Source organism: Heterocephalus glaber, unplaced genomic scaffold, assembly GCF_053883595.1.
Source record: "Heterocephalus glaber isolate CG9 unplaced genomic scaffold, H.glaber_assembly_v1.0 deba00001444, whole genome shotgun sequence".
NCBI lineage: Eukaryota > Metazoa > Chordata > Mammalia > Rodentia > Bathyergidae > Heterocephalus > Heterocephalus glaber.
The window spans coordinates 29,409,799-29,423,085 of NW_028258297.1; the positions used below are offsets into that span (position 1 = coordinate 29,409,799).

Here is a 13,287-nt window from a genome sequence, read left to right on the forward strand (position 1 = left end):
GCCAGAAGACCCAGTTCCAGATGTGCCTCTGCATTACACCGATCGCTCTGGCATGGCTGGGGACCTCTCTGAATCAGGTCTCCTCCCGGGGCAGGCCCAAGGGCAGTGTGTATAAAGGAAACGCCTTCCTTATTTGGGAACTTGGCACCTGTTCATTCTGTCTCCCTTCACTGGTGGTTGGGGCTCGAGTAGCAAGAAATGAAATTGAAGGAAAAGCCAGTTAGCCTGGGGCTGAACCAACAGAGCAAGGGAGAGACGGAAGAGTTCACTAAACCCCAAACACCTTGCCAGTCTGAGTGAGCAAGCCATCCATGTGCAGTGTGTGGCCCTACAGATTGTTCATACTCAGAGTTTTCTTCATACAGAAGAAAAATGAGGGGGCAGGGATTTAGCTCAGTGGTTTCACTGCCTGCTGTGCAAGTGCAAGGTCCTGAGTTCAATCCCCGGTACCAAAGAAGAAGAAGAAGAAGAAGAAGAAGAAGAAGAAGAAGAAGAAGAAAAGTGATTTTATAAGGAGCTGGGGGAGCATTTCACCTTACAGTGGGCTCCTGGCATTTCCCACCTGCTTTTCTTTTTTTCTTTTTCTTTTTTGGTACTGGGGATCGAACTCAGGACCTTGTGCTCTTGAGGTAGGGGGCAGAACCACTGAGCTAAATCCCCGGCTCTGGGATTCCACCTGCATTTCGTGATGATCCCTCTTGCCCACCTGGCCCCTGCCCTAACCCCATCTAATGCTCCCTAGTCTAAGGATCCGAGTCCTGCCCGTCACTGGCTGCTCTATTTGCCCCCTGAGCTGTGGGTGTCATCTGATCCTCCTATTGTAAGGTCATTTCACTTCCCAGGGCTGCACTGGAGCCAAGTGGTACTGTGAAGCCAGACTGTTCCATCTTCAGGAACTTTGTGAGCCACTTACACACAGTGCTAGCTTGAAACTGGAAAATTGGCCATGGTAGAACTGTTCATAACTACCAAGTGGTATAGATTAAGGACTTTCCACCCAGGGAGTTGGCTATTAAACATTTACCCTGGCTTTCTAGAAGAGACTTATTTGTTGCCTTTAGTCCTTTTTGGACCTCAGAGAGGCAGTCTTTCCTCTCTGGGCCCCAGGCCTCTCCAGGCTTCTAGACAGATGTGTTTCCGGTTGGCTCCTATCTTCCTATCCAACCATCTCAGGATCCTGAAGTAGCAGAGCTGGAAGGAAGGGTTCTGACCCCAACACCCTTCCACCACTTCATAGACACCAGAACCTCTGACCAAGGAGGTTCAGTGACTTGCTCCCCAGAACCCAGGGGGAGCGGGTATCTGGTCCCTGTCCACTGGCAGTGAGCTGCTTCTGCTCAGGGCTCAGGACCTGCAGCGTGCTGACCAACACAGCCCAACCCTCTCCATCTGGCTGAGGGGGAGCGCTCGGTCACAGAGCTTGGTTATTATTTATTTTGGTGTTTTAGCATTATATTATTTTATTTAACAGATATAGTAGGATGCAAGGTATTGGAAATGTCATTCAGAGCAAGAGTTTTTTTCCATACTTAAAATTTTTTTTTTTGGAGTACCAGGGATTGAATTTAGGACTTTGTGTTTGTGAGGCAGGTGCAGTGCTGCTGAAAACAATTTTTTTATTAGTACAGATTTGCAGTACACAGTGATTACATCCATTGTGGGGAATTGGTACAGATACACAACACTTCCCGATTCTGTTTTTTCCTCCTTTCCCTCCACCCTTGTTTTGTTTTTTTAATTTGCCAGCATCAGATTTATTTATTTTATAAGTCTTTGTCAAGTTAATTGCCATAAACAATTAATTGTCACAAACAGGCCAAAAACATATAAAACAATTATACTAAATCGAAGTACACGTTTAGATAGCGTGGCCACACTGAATTACAATAACTTTTTTTCTCTTTCCTTTTTAAAATTATTTATTTATTTATTTATTTGGTACTGGAGATTGAACTTGGACCTTGCACTTGCGAGGCAGGCGCGGTCTGTTTCCTTTCTTAGAGCTTATTCTAAGTTCTAAGAATGTTCTGATTTTTCATGGGTTTTTGTATATATATATTGATACTCTGAATTGAACCAAGGGCTTGTGTGGGGAGCCACATTTCCAGACTTTTAAAATTCTTTATTCTGAGTAGGAAAGGAAGACTTAAAGGCATCTGTTGCTCAGGGCATGGTCCGTGTGTTTCTGCCTCTTCCTGTAGGATGAATAGTTTTAGTTTTTGATAGATAACTAATTAGATAGATAATTTGATAGAGGAGGCTGATCTGGTTATCTTTGTGATTCATTACCAACAGGACAATAATGAAAACGGAGGGCTATTGTGTGGCTTTTATATCAGCAAAGTTCATTTGAGACTGTTCCATGTTCATAGTCTGTTCTTTGCAGCCAAAGGCTACTAACACATTAGAAAGTCCTCTTGCTTTTTCTTTCTTTCTTTCTTTCTTTCTTTCTTTCTTTCTTTCTTTCTTTCTTTCTTTTTTTTAGTAAAAGAAAAACCAGCTACATATATTGAAGATGATGGGAGCAGGTCCATGGCAACAAAAAGGTGGTGTGAACAGAAAAGTGGTGCCAGAATGACAGGAAGGTAAATAGCACAGTACAGAGATAAATCAAGTCTTCGAATTTTAAAGGAAGTGCACCCTAGCCTGGGTGTTTCTCACTGGTCTTTAGGTAAGATTGACAGGAATAATTGACAAGGTGCTGAATCATCTTGGGCTTTCAATGAGCGTGTAGGTCCCAGAATTCACGCTGATTAAATTACACACAAGAAATGCAGTCCATATTTATGAACCTTTAGGAAAAGGTTACTAAAGTTCAGGACAGGAGATTTAACATTCATGTACTCTGGCCTAAAGCTTCAGAGATTTCCTGGGTCTTTGCTGTTTTATTAATTTTTTAAATAAATTATATTTTATCCCATTCCACCCTCAAGCCCCTTCCCCTCCCAATGTTTCAATTTTTTTCCTTCTATTTTCACTTTTTTAGAGAGTCTTCTTTCTACTGGTAAAGGAGATGTAGTTAAAATAATCTAAAAGAAAAATGATCTCTGCTGAATATGTTGAAGGCCTTAATTCCATGTTGGGCTCTGAGGCTCACTGTAGGTGTGGTAGAGTAATGTTACGCCAAAAATGTCCACCTCGTAATCCCCAGAACACATGAATACTCCTATGTTAACTTATTTGGCAAAGGGGGATTTTTCAGATGTGATTAGGATGGAAATGGGAAGATTAAACCTGGGTTATCCAGTGTCCACAATATAACTGCAAGAGTCCCTAAGAGGGGAGGCAAGAAGTTCAAAATCAGGGCTGGGGATTTAGCTCAGTGGTTCCACTGCCTGTCTTGAAAGTGCAAGGTCCTGAGTTCGATCCCCAGTACCAAAAAAAAAAAAAAAAGTTCAAAATCAGTAGCAGGAGCTTAGATACTGAAGCAGATTTGAGGAAGAGACGGGATGAAGGATGCAAGCTGCCTTGGGAGGCTGAAACAGGAGGAAATGAATTTTCCGCTGAAGAAGGAACACAGGCCTGCAGATGCCTGATTTTAGATTCCTGACCTCTGGAATCAATCCAATAAATTTATGCTGTTTTAAGCTTCAAAAAAATAAAACATAAAACAAAAATAAAACAAAATAAAATAAAATTCTTTATTCTGAGATGGGGTCGCTAGGCCCCTAGTTAGGTCGCTAGGTAGAGTTTGAACTTGTGATCCTCCTGCCTCAGCTTCCCATAGTGCTGGGATGACAGGCATCTGCCACCACACTCCGCTCTTTCTCTTACATGCTATTTTAAAAATCTATGACACAGTTCATGAAAAAAATTAATAAAAAATTAAAAGCATTTTCTGTTTTAGACAGGGTCTCACTATGTAGCCCGGGCTGGCCTTGAACTCACTAACTCAGAGAAGTCCTCCTGCCAGGACTACAGGCATGTGCCACCGCACCCTGCTCAGATTTAACTTTTCCTTCTCATCTGGGGCATGTCAGGACACCCTGGCTCTCTAAAGAAAATATTAGATGAGGCTTCAGTAGTCTTTTGTCTCTCTCTTTTTATTTATTTATTTATTGCCTGATGACTTTTATTTTTTCATTAAAAAATTTTTTTTAGGGGGGTACTGGGGATTGAACTCAGGACCTTGCCCTTTTGAGGCAGGTGTAGTGCCACTGAGCCAAATCCCTGGGCCCCCCAATTTTTTTATTAGTACATATTTGCCATACATAGTACTCACATTCATCATAGGGAATTTGTACTTGTACATAATATATCTTTTCTTTTCTTTGAGGCAGGGTCTCACTGTGCAGTTCAGGCTGGCCTTGAACTCACTATGTAGCCCAGGCTGGCCTCGAACTCATGGTGATCCTTCTGCCTCAGCCTCAGGAGTGCTGGGGTCACAGGTGAGCACCACCACGCCCAGCAATTCTGTCTCTCTCTGTGTCTCTGTCTCTCTATCTGTCTCTCTGATATGGGTCTCAGTGTAATGCCCAGGCTGGTCTTGAACTCAGGCTTGTCTTAAACTCCTAGGTTCAAATTATTCTTCTACTTCGGTCTCCCCAGTGGTGTGAACTGTAGGTGTGAGCCACCGCTCCCAGCCTTCAATCATTCTCCTAATGTGGAGTGAGAAAGAAGGCCTAAAGGAGAAGCCCTATGCTGGTTTCCTCACTGGTTAAACTCATCTCTGGGAAACGAAACAGCTCAGTCCGGTGGTTCCAAGTTCTTGTTTCGCTGCTTTGTGAAATTCACCTTTATGATAGAGAAAGGCACGGTCTTGTCTGTGCTGGCCTAGTGTCGCAGGCTGCTGGTTGGAGGTCTCCCGGGGCCCTAGCACACTTGTAGTGGTGTTTTGTTTTTTCATGAGTGGTGTGAGGTGCATATCATCCTAGGATCTGCTTTTTACTTTTTCAATCCAATTACATGTCTCAGAGATCATTTCGTTTTACACACAGGAAACCAGTCATTTTGTGAAGTAGAGAATGGGTGTGCAATGGCTTCTTAGCCATTCCCTTGCTTGTGAATACTGAACTCGCTTCCAGCATTTCAGCTACCAACCGGGTGGTGTAAAGTCCCTGTGCGTGTGGGGCTGCTTCTCTAGAGCAGGGCTGGGGGATGTTTTACAGACGAGTGGCCAAACTGCACCCCACGCCCACTTCGTTATTGCAAAGTGGCAATTCTGAAATTAAGCCCTAATCCTGAGGTTTTAGTTTAGAAAAGCAGTTACACACTTGGCTCGCGTGTCGACAGAGAGGGCTCTGCCTGCCTGCTTCGGCTCGAGTGCCTTAGGTTCTCCGCCCTGCTCTAGGATAGACCCTGGGCACCCTGCACAGTGGCTCTACCTGTTCACATGGGCACCTCCTAGCCAGCTCTCCACAGAGCAAACCCTGAGCTGCTTCCCAGAGGAGAGCGCGGACTCCTCCTGTGACCCTTGGCTGTTTGCATCCTCGGCTGTGACTGACGTTTCTTTATCCCTGTGTCACCGTAAGTGCTCTGAAGCCCAGCCCTGGCTCTTGCAGATTTTTGCCAGCTGCTGGGGTCAGAAGAGCCTGGCCTCAGGCCTGCCCGTGTGGATCCCTCTCTTGTCAGAGGCCGCTTTCTGACCCAGGACACTTCCACCCTCAAATGAAACCTGGCACTCATAACGGTCCCCCAACTCTCCCCTCCCCCCTGCCAGCCACTCTTCTGGTTTCTACGAATTCACCTCTACAAACTTGTGTATAGATGGCATTATCCATTGTGTAACCATTTGTGTTCGGCTTCTTTCATTTGACTTGGTACCTTCAGAGTTCACCCACGCTGTAACCTCTGTCAGAACTTCACTCCTTTTTATGCTGAAAAATATCCCACTGAATGAATATATATTTCATTTTTTATCCATTCATCAGTTGCTGGACATTTTTGTTTTTTGGGTTATTTGGAAAAATACTGTCATTAGCACTTATGTATAAGTTTTTGTGTGAATATATTTATATATAATTTATTTTATTTTAATTTAGTTTTTTAAAGACAGGTTCTCACTATGTAGTTTAGGCTGGCCTCAAACTCATAAGGATCCTCCCGCCTCTGCCTCCTGAGTGCTGGGATTACAGGTGTGCACTACCAGGCCTGGCTCTTGAATGTGTTTTTTTTTTTTTTTTTTTTCATACCAGGGATTGAACTCAGGACCTCGAGATTGCGAGGCAGGCATGGCTCCACTGACATAAATCCCCGGGCCCTTGAACATCTATTTTGAATGTGCCTGGCTATGTGCCTGCTGGTGGAATTGCTGAGTCAGATGGCAGCTCCCTGTCTAACTCTGAGGCGCTGACGACTGCTCCCCACAGCAGATGCACATTTCACATCTCTGCCAGGAGTCCACACAGACAACATTTTTGCTACGTGCTTGCCAACACACATTCATTTGTGTTTTAAAAAACTTTTAGCTGTGACTTTTGTAAGTCACACCTAGTTGATGTAAAGTGGTATGTCATTATGTCAATGTGGTTTTGATTCATATTTCCCAAAGACTAATGCCATTGTTCATCTGTTCTCTGTATTTATTGGTCATTTGAGTCTCTATTCTCTGGAGAAATGTCTATTTAAGTCCTTTGCTGCCGCAGACCAGCTGCAGTCGATGTCGATGTAGGGTAGGAAGGGGAGATGTCCTGGGCCGGCGATGAGAAAAGAACCTTCACAAGCAATGTTCAGGCTCCCTCTGAGAAGTCTCAGGGTCTGATTTATTTTTATATCTTTAAGCAATAGCTAGGAGGCATTGGGCGCAACATGTTTACATTTTAGGTTGCCTTAGTAGTATCTATTGAAGTAAAGGTTATTTTTTGCTAAACAGAGTATATTTTTTCTAAGCTGATTCATTTCATTGAACATCATGAATACATTTTTAAAAATTACAATTTTTCCCTTATTTTCCCATACCTAAGCAGAACAGAAGGTAACTTAATCAAAATCTCTATATCGGTGGGGGTATAAGCAAGATTTAATTAATTAAATGTCAAACTTGTGGTCGCCAGCTGGCCCTTGAAAAACTGCACAATGGTTAATATAGTTTGCTATTAGCTCTCTATTTTTCTATACCTCTATTTATCTTACCTAAGTGTCATTTGGGTTCATAGTCCATGAGGAGGAGATATTTCCAGCACTTTGAGAAATATTGAGTAACTTGCCCCCTTAATGTATTTACCTGTCTTAACGTTCTTTCTATTTCCCATTTCCCACTATTTCTTACATCTAAAGTCTGTCCTTCCAATCTCTTTATAAGACCCCTTTAGTAAAAAGAATGTCAGCAACAAGAGAGGGAGTTACAGTAGTGGGAAAACAGAGGGGGTTTTAGGAGAGGTTTCCTTAGGAGTGGATGTGGCAATAGAACAAAGAGAAACTGGAATTTGGGACTTGTGAGCCAGATCAGATTTCAATATATCATTACCAGTTTGCCTCATGGAGAGTTTGTTGTTAGTCACAAACACAATGACTCCTGTGATCAGAGTAACAATTATAAACATTATGGCAAGAAAACATAAAACATGAGGGTACGATGTGTTCCCCCCTTTCTTTCCCCCAGCTGGGACTTTGTCAAGCAGCATTGGAGGTCGGTTGGGCTTCACCACTTTGCCCCTGTTTACAGTGGGTTGTTTTTTAATTATTGAATTGCAAGAGATTTTAAATGTATTCTTAGGACTAGACCCTTATTAGATATGCAATTTTCAGATTTTTTTGTTTGTTTTGTGGTATTGGGGATCCTCGGCCCTTTTTATTTTCTATTTTGAGACAGGTCTCAGTAAATCACTAAGTTGCCCAGGTTGGGCTCAACCCTGCTGCCTCTGCCCCCAGAGTGCAGGGGTCACAGGCATGTGCCACACACAGGCTTCTGTTCTGGGGGGTCTTTTTCTCACGCAGGATCTCTCTGTGTGGTCCAGGCTGGCCTCAAGCTTGCAGTAGTCCTCCTGCCTCAGCCTCCCAAGTGCTGAGATAACAGGTGTATGCCACCATGCCCGGCTGTGGGGTCTTTTTACTTTCTTTTTTTGGGGGGGGGCACCAGGGATCGAACTCGGGACCTTGTACTTGTACTTGCAAGGCAGGAGTGGAACCAATGAGCTAAATCCCCGGCCCTCTCTGCCATTTTTTGGTTTCATGATAATCTTTGATTCATAAGACCTTTAAATCTCGAAGTCTGATCCATCCGTTTTTTGCTTCTGTTGGTGGTATTTTTAGTGTCATATTTGAGTGTTTTCTACCCAAGTACGAGTCAATCGCCAGATTTTCAGGTATTACCACTTTCTAATCTAGAACATTCTCATCTCCCCTGAAAGAAGCCTCACACTCATTTTCTTTTTATTTTTTTGGTACCGGGGATTGAACTTGGTTCCTTGCACTTGCGAGGCAGGTGGCAGAACCACTGAGCTAAATCCCCAGCCCACAATCATTTTCTTCTAAGAGTTTTACAGTTTTAACTCATTTTTAATTCTTTGATCTATTTTGTTTTTCTTTTTCATTCTTTGTTTTCTTTTCTTTCTCTCTTTCCCTCCCTTTTTCTCTCCCTCTCTCCCCATCCCTTTCTTCCTTTCTTGCCTTCTTTCTTTCTCTCTCTCTTTCCTTCCTTCCTTCTCTCTTTCTTTTGCGCAGGGGAATCACCCCCACCCCCATACTCGTTAGCCAAGAGTTCTACCAGTGAGATACACCCCTAACCAGAGTTAGTTCTTCATATGATTTTAGGAAGAAATCAACCTTCATTCTTATGCCTATAGATGTACAGTTGTCTCACCGCCTCTGTGGAAAAGACTATTCTTTTCACATTGAATGGTCTTGACACCTTTATCAAAGCCAATGGTTTACACATTGGTTCTGGACTCTCAATTCTCTCTTTTTTGTCTTTTCAGTTTTTTGAGACAAGGTCTCCCTATGTAGCCCAGGCTGGCCTAGAACTCATGGTGATCCTCCTGCCTCGGCCTCCAGAGTGCTAGGATTACAGGTGTGCACCACCATGCTCAGCTAGGACTCTCAATTCTATTCCACTGATCTATGCTCATCTTTGTGCCAGAACCACAGTTTCAATTACTGTAGCTTTATAGTGAGTTTTGAAGTTGAAGAGTAAATCATCCAACTTTGTTCTGACTCTTCAGTGCCTCTTGCATTTCCATATGAATTTTAGGATCAGCTTATCCATTTCTGAGAAAAAAGACAGCTGGAAGTTTGACAGAGAGCCCACTGGATCTGTGGATGGAATTGGGGAGCATTGTCCCCTTAATAACGTCATGCCCTACAACCCATCAACACAGGTGTCTTTCATTTACTTAGAACTTCTTTAAGATCTTCCAACAAGATTTTGCAATTTTCAGTGCGTAAGTCTTGCAATTTCTTGGTTAAATTCATTTCTCAGTTTTTTCTCTTTCGCGCTATTGTGTGGAATGCTTTCCTCTAATCTCAGGTTTCCTTTTTAAAATATTTTTTCTAATTTCATTTTTAACTGGTCCATCAGCCGTGTTGAGCGTGAACGTGAAGCCAGCCAGTGCTCTCTGCAGAGCTGGAGGGCGATGCCTGGGTGTGGGCGTGTTGCCCTGACACCCTGCGGGCTGGAGCTGGGGCTTTCCCGTGACTGATCTGAGGTGGGGAGTCTGATTCCGTGACGGGAAGAGGAGCTGGCGGCGGACTCACTTTTCCCATTGGCTCCGGCTGGGGCGGGGCCGGGGCCGGCGGCGCCACCCTGCACAGCTGGGGCTGGGGCGCGGCTCTCCTCTGGTGCCTGGGAGCCTTAGCGGCTGGAAACCCGGCTCGAAGGCCGGCTGGACGCACAGGGCGCGCCGCCAACGGGAGCCGGAGCGGGCTCAGCCCCTGCCTTCTCCACCGGGACGGGCAGCGAGGGAGCTCAGACTGGGAGCCAGAGAGGAAGCGTTGAGGAGCAGGAGGCCGCGGGACCAAGCTCGCGTGTCCTGGCCGAGGGAGGCGCAGGCCTGGTGTGGACAGCATGGCTCTGAGGCCTCTCTCGGTCGAGGAACGCGGCGCAGGACGCCGTGCTGCGCATCCGAGTCCCGATGTCTGAGGACGCGGGAAAGGCCCGCAGGTCCGCAGGTACTGGCATGGCAAAAAAACATTAGTCTATTGGAAGTCGGTCCCGCAGCTCAGCGGGAAGTGCGGCCAAGCCCCCAGACACACATGGTCAGCCCTTTCTGCCTCGCAAGCTGAAATTGCAAATTTTGTTCTTCTATGATGAATCAAATAAAAATTGAGCATCTTTGTTCTTTTTCAAAGTATGGGTTTTGTAATTTATGGTATAGTGAGACAATCACCTTCACTTTTTAAAATTAAAATCTGATGAACTCAAGCTGAACAATCTAGATTCCATTGACCATAAATTCCACTATAAATATAGTCCACTGAATTCCCTTAAATATTTTATTTTTTCCTTTTATTAATAGTTTCGTTAATTTTACACAATGTTGGGCCAGGGTTTTAGCTCAGTGGTTCTGCCGCCTGCCTCACAAGTGCAAGGTCCAGAGTTCCATCCCCGTACTACCCCCATACTCCCCCCCAAAAAAAAGAAAAAAAGATTTTACACAATATTGGGTTTCAATGTGTCTAATACCCCATTTCAATCTTATCCATCCTTCATTGCCCTCCCTTTGCTCCCTCCTCCTCTCCCGATTCCCTCCCTTCTGTCTAATGGTCTCCCTTCTACTTTTATGTCATTGTCTTTAGATTTCGCACAGTAAGGGAGAACGTGATATTTTTGTCCTTCTCAGTCTGGCTTACTTTGCTGAACATGTAGATCTCCAGTTCCATCTATTTTCTTGCAAATGACAACATTTTGTTCTTTCACACACCATGTTTTTCTTTACCTATGCATCTGTTGCTGGACACGCAGGCTGGCTGTGTATCTTGGCTGCTGTGAGCTATGCCGGTGAACATGGGGAGGCAGGTGTTCCGTGACTGACTTCAGTTCCTTCGGGTACATACCAAGGGAGGTGTGGCTGGATTGAATGGCAGTTCTAGTTTTAGATTTTTGAGGAACTCAATACTGATTGCTATTAGTATAGGGGCTATCCTAATTTACATTCCCTCCATCCTCACCAGCATTTGATATTTTGTATTTGTGGATAGCCATTTCTACTGAAGTGAGATAGAATCTCTGTGTAGTTCTGATTTGTGTTTCTCTAATGCCTTAAAATGGTGAGCATTTTTTCATATACTTGTTGGCTATTTCTACTTATTTTGCAATGTGTCTGTTCGATTCATTTACCATTATTGATTGGGCCATTGTTTTTTTTTTTTTTCATATTGGGGATCAAATTCAGGACATTGTGCTTGCAAGACAGGTGGCTGCAGCACTGAGCTAAATCCTCGGCCCTCTTGTGTTAAATTTTTGAGTTCATTTTTTTTTTTGTCAATCTGATTTTGTTTTTAATTAAGTGTTATGGTCGTATACAAATTTGTGCTGATGTTGTACTTTCCCCACTTTAATCTTTCTAATAAGCTGACAAAAAGCACCACTGCCAACCACACATAAAACAGTAATTTCAATCTTGTGTTTTTATTTATTTTATTTTATTTTTTGTTTTTAAATAGCCGTTTAAATACTATCCTGAATAATAACTCTGTCTGACTTAAAGAATTCAAAAGTAAAATCTAATTTGCTATTGTATCATGCTGACTTTTGAAAGGATCTGGACTTTTAGACCAACTATAAAATGTGAGAAGTGTTAAATATTCTTTATTTGGTATTATACATACACCACACTAAAATGCCTTTTAGTGAATAAAAGGCAGCAGTTTTCCTTAGATACAGGAAATTCTAATTAAATTGGCATAGTCAAGACCAAAGGTATAGACATTCCTTCCTTGTCTTCGACCACTGCCTTTAACAAGCTAATAAATACAAATTGAAATGGGAGTCTTGCTTGGTTTTGAGACAGTGAAGGATTTCCTTGGTATTTAAACATATTCACACAACCAGTTATTTAAATCTAAATATGAAACCAACCTTCAGTAGGTTTTGAGATAACATTCTCAATCTTTGTGCAAATCAAGTCCAACCATATAGTTAGAAAGGGAAAACAGTAATAGAATTTATTGAACTGGAGTTACTATCAAAACTTGAAAAAAAAGGCCTGGGATTTAGCTCAGTGGTTCCAGCGCCTGCCTCGAAAGCGCAAGGTCCCAAGTTCGATCCCTGGTACAAAAAAAACCCCCAAAAAACCCTTGAAAAAAAAGGATATCCATTGAACTACAAGCCAATTTTACTTAAATCAGGACTGTCCAGCAAAAATATCCTGTCAGCCACTCATGATCTGAATTCTGGTGTATAAGAGCTATTAAATTATGGTACACATAAAAAAGCCACGAGACATTTCTGTTCTGTAATAAATAAGGCAGTGACTTACTCATTAGCAGATTTTTTTTTTTTTTTTTTGTACCAGGGATTGAACTCTGGTCCTTTCACTTGCAGGGCAGGCGGTGAAACCACTGAGCTAAGTCCCCGGGCCTCTCCCTTCTTAAAGCCAGCAAAGATCATCTTTGTTCCAGGGATGTGCTTCTTGGGATTCTCAAGTACTCCATCAGAGTGTCCTCTCCCCAGGTGCTGCCTTTGTTCTCGTTGGCATCTTTGTAAGAATCCGACAGCCAGAGCTGTCTTCCACCCACCCAGACTGCGGAGATCTGGCCCAGGCTGTGCTTGCCTCCCTCCTCCACAGTGCGGCACTGTGCACACTTCTGTACAGAACTCTTCTTGCCTTTCTCAACATCACATCTTTTAAAAATTTTTCATTTTTGTACTGGGGATCGAACTCAGGACCTTGCGCTTGCGAAGCAGGTGCAGTGCCACTGAGCTACATCCCAGTCTCACCATCACCTAGTTTTAAATCTGCTGCGGCTCCCATGCCCGGTGCTCACCGCTTTTTCATTGTTACCAGCAGGAAGGTCCCAGCCCAGAAGCCAGACGTCCTGCTCTCTACAAGGTTTTGAGTTCTTAATCTGAATGTGAACCTTATTGGAAGATTAGCAGACAAGGATTTTCTCCCATTCTGTAGGCTGTCTCTTCACTCTGCTAGTCATTTCCCTTGTTGTGGGGAAACTTTTTAATTTGATGTATTCCCATGTATTGAGTCTTGCTTTTATTTCCTGTGCTGTTGGAGTCCTGTTTAGGAAGTCTTTGCCTGGGCTTATGACTTCAGGTGTTTCTCTTACATTTTCTATTAGCAGTTTCAGAGTTCTGGGTCTTAGACCCAGGCCTGTGATCCATTTCGAATTGATTTTGTACAGGGTGAAGGACAGGGACCCGGCTCCAGCCTCCTCCAAGTGGAGGTCCTGCTTCCCAGC

The 13,287-nt window shown here is 43.6% G+C and overlaps 1 pseudogene; it reads right to left on the reverse strand.

Annotated features, from left to right (window-relative positions):
- Window positions 1–12,166: 12,166 nt before the first annotated feature.
- LOC147827551 (cytochrome c pseudogene) lies at window positions 12,167–12,872 on the reverse strand (annotated as a pseudogene).
- Window positions 12,873–13,287: the final 415 nt, after the last annotated feature.